The sequence below is a fragment of the Salmo trutta genome, chromosome 38, assembly GCF_901001165.1.
Source record: "Salmo trutta chromosome 38, fSalTru1.1, whole genome shotgun sequence".
Classification (NCBI taxonomy): Eukaryota; Metazoa; Chordata; class Actinopteri; order Salmoniformes; family Salmonidae; genus Salmo; species Salmo trutta.
In genome coordinates, this window is record NC_042994.1 from 28,246,644 (window position 1) to 28,250,749 (window position 4,106).

The 4,106-nt window shown below is 39.6% G+C and overlaps 1 pseudogene; it reads left to right on the forward strand.

Annotated features, from left to right (window-relative positions):
• The first annotated feature begins 873 nt into the window (after positions 1 to 873).
• Positions 874 to 1,909, forward strand: LOC115178223 (zinc finger protein 14-like; annotated as a pseudogene).
• The last annotated feature ends 2,197 nt before the right edge of the window (positions 1,910 to 4,106 follow it).

Below are 4,106 nucleotides of genomic sequence, written 5' to 3' on the forward strand. Positions count from 1 at the left end.
ACTTAATTTTAAACCTGGATTAGTTAATGTAAGGTTAAATCACTAAACTATGGTTAGTGATACGTGTCAATGGATTCACCATAGCAACATGTTCTAATTATTTTTCTTTGGAAACAAACCAGCACGGGTCATTGCTAGCTTACTAGATAGTTAGCAAAGTGAGTTTTCACTTCAGGCTAATGATTAGAACAAATGTTAATGAGTTAGCTGGCTAGTTGAATTGTACATTCACTGATAAACCACAGGAGCTAAAATTGTGAATCACACCTAAAATAAAGCACATACATGGACATTTGATGAATTTAAACTTCCTTAATCAGTAGCAGTTTAAATGAAACTACATGTACTTTTTTTAAACAATGGAGCATCAAGATTCCATTTGATCTTGGATTAAAGTCCAAATTAAAGTTAGTTTAGCAGAAGGATTACATATATCTAGGATTAATTCAAATCTAGGTTTTAAGTTTGGTGCAACAAGATTACGTATTAAACCTTGATTTAGCTCAGTTTAAGAGTTAATCCATGTTGGTGAAACCCACCTTAAATGTAGTAGTGTTTTTATTAGCCTACGAAGCACTACAGCCACTCTGTGATGACGTGCTCTGCTCTTTTATTGAGGGATCTAGTCTAGATTAAACCTCAAAGACCATTTTATCATGTGGAGGTTTCATTCAGCTCTCTTTTTAACCAATTACTATGTTTGTCTTTGACAGAAGAGAGACCAGACTCTCACAGTGGAAAGAGTCCTTCAGAAGAAGCAGCCCCAAAGACATCCAAACCAGTAAGACCACACCACTGCTCCCAGTGTGGAAAGAGATTTATCAGGTTAGGGAACCTGAAAGAACATAAGAAAACACACACAGGAGAGAACCATTTCTACTGCTCCCAGTGTGGAAAGGGTTTTAGACACTCAGGCCATCTAAAAGTGCATGCAAGAACACACACTGGAGAGATGCCATATCAATGCTCCCAGTGCAATTTTTTCTTTTACTCATCAGGGGTCCTTAAATCACATGAGAGAACACACTTAGGAGAAAGGCCTTTCCAATGCTCTCAGTGTGGAAAGAGATTTACCCGGTCAGGGAATCTGAATATGCATTTGAGAACACACACAGGGGAGAAGCCTTTCCACTGCTCCCTGTGTGGAAAGAGTTTTACGTGGTTAGGGAACTTTAAAATGCATGAGAGAATACACACAGGAGAGAAGCCTTTCCACTGCTCCCTGTGTGGAAACAGTTTTACCTATTTAGTGACACTGAAAAAGCATGAGTTGACACACACAGGAGAGAAGCCTTTCCAATGCTCCCAATGTGGAAAGAGTTTTACCCAGTTAGTGAACCTGAAAAGGCATGAAGGAACACACACAGGAGAGAAGCCTTTCCACTGCTCCTTGTGTGGTAAGCGTTTTACCCAGTTAGTGAACCTGAAAAGGCATGAAAGAACACACACTGGAGAGAAGCCATATCAATGCTCCCAGTGTGGAAATACATTTTTCTCATCACGGGACCTGAAATCACATGAGAAAACACACTTAGCAGAAAGGGCTTTCCAATGTTCTCAGTGTGGAAAGAGTTTTACCCAGTTAGGGAACCTGAATAGGCATTTGAGAACACACACAGGGGAGAAGCCTTACCACTGCTTAGACTGTGGAAAGAGCTTTACCCAGCAAGGGGACCTGAAATCACATGAGCGGACACACACAGGAGATAAGCCTTTCCAATGCTCCCTATGTGGAAAGAGTTTTAGCTATTTAGGGACACTGAAAAAGCATGAGATGACACACACAGGAGAGAAGCCTTTCCAATGCTCCCAATGTGGAAAGAGTTTTGCCCAGTTAGTGAACCTGAAAAGGCATGAAGGAACACACACAGGATAGAAGCCTTTCCAACGTTCTCATTGTGGAAAGACATTTTCCCAGTCAGAGGACCTGCAATCACATGAGAGAATAGAGAGGCTGTGTTTTGACATACAGTACCAGTCAAAAGTTTGGACACACCTACTCATTCAAGGATTTTCTTTATTTTTACTGGCAGAGCTTGAGAGGATCTGCAGTGAAGAATAGGAGAAACTCCCCAAATACAGGAGTGCCAAACTTGTAGTGTCACACCCAAGAAGACTTGAGGCTGTAATCGCTGCCAAAGGTACTTCAACAAAGTACTGAGTAAAGGGTCTGAATACTTATGTAAATGTCATATTTTTTGTGTGTGTATAGATTGATGAGGTAAAAAGCTGGTGGAGAGAATGCCAAGAGTGTGCAAAGCTGTCATCAAGGCAAAGGGTGGCTACTTTAAAGAATCTCAAATATAAAATATATTTTGATTTGTTTAACACTTTTTTGGTTACTACATGATTCCATATGTGTTATTTTATAGTTTTGATGTCTTCATTATTATTCTACAATGTAGAAAATAGTAAAAATAAAGAAAAACCCTTGAGTAGGGTTTGAATGAGTAGGTATGTCCACACTTTTGACTGATACTGTATACAGTTGAAGTCAGAAGTTTTCATACACTTAGGTTGTAGTCATTAAAACTCGTTTTTCAACCACTCCACAAATTTCTTAAAACCTGTTGGGGATAGGGGGCAGTATTGAGAATTTTGGAAAAAATATGTGCCCATTTTTAACTGCCTCCTACACCAACTCAGAAGCTAGAATATGCATATTATTGTTCAGGTTTGGATAGAAAACACTCTGAATTTTCTAAAACTGTTTGAATGGTGTCTGTGAGTATAACAGAACTCCTATGGCAGGCAAAAACCTGACAAGGTTTCAAGCAGGAAGTACCCTGTCTGACAAGGAGTCGTGCGTCTTGCATCTGTTTATTGAAAAGTAAGGATCTTAGCTGTAACGTGACAATTCCCAGGGCTCCGATAGGCTCTCAGAACCCGGGAAATACCTGAAGGTTGACGAGGGAGCCTCAGGCTGAAACACATTATCGGCTTTGGTAAGTGGCGGCTCAGAGGACCTTTGAATGAGGCGCGTGCACGATTCGCTCCTGAGGAGAAATTTAATTCGGCTGTTTAGGCTCAATGCATATTCCCGGTCGGAATATTATCCCTTTTCTACGAGATAAATGGCATAAAAATTGGTTTTAAACAGCGGTTGACATGCTTCGAAGTACGGTAATGGAATATTTAGACATTTTTTGTCACGCCAATGTGCCATGCGCGAGACCGTGATGAAGCATTCTGATAGTGTCTAGAACTCACGAACAAAACGTCGCTGTTTGGATATAACGATGGATTATTTGGGACCAAACCAACATTTGTTATTGAAGTAGAAGTCCTGGCAGTGTATTCTGACGAAGAACAAGCAAGGTAAGAACATTTTTCTTATAGGAAATGTGATTTTGGTGGAGGCTGACCTAGGTGGGTGTCTAAATAGCTAGCCCTGTGATGCCGGGCTATGTACTTAGATTATTGCAAAATGTGCTTCATCCGAAAAGCTATTTTAAAATCGGACATATCGAGTGCATAGAGGAGTAATGTATCTATAATTCTTAAAATAATTGTTATGCTTTTTGTGAACGTTTATCGTGAGTAATTTAGCAAACTGTTAGTAAATTCCCCGGAAGTTTGCGGGGGTTATGCTAGTTCTGAACGTCACATGCTAATGTAAAAAGCTTTTTTTTTTATTTAAATATGAACTTGATTGAACAGACATGCATGTATTGTATAACACAATGTCCTAGGTGTGTCATCTGATGAAGATCATAAAAGGTTAGTGCTGCATTTAGCTGTGGTTTGGGTTTATGTGACATGATATGCTAGCTTGAAAAATGGGTGTCTGATTATTTCTGGCTGGGCACTCTGCTGACATAATCTAATGTTTTGCTTTCGTTGTAAAGCCTTTTTGAAATCGGACAGTGGGGTTAGATTAACGAGATTCTTGTCTTTAAATAGCTGTAAAATAGTCATATGTTTGAGAAATTGAAGTAATAGTATTTCTAACGATTCAAAAATCGCGCCACTGGATTTCAGTGGCTGTTACGTAGGTGGGACGAGTTCGTCCCACATGCGCCAGAGAGGTTATTAACAAACTATAGTTTTGGCAAGTCGGTTAGGACATCTACTTTGTGCATGACACAAGTAATTTTTCCAACAAT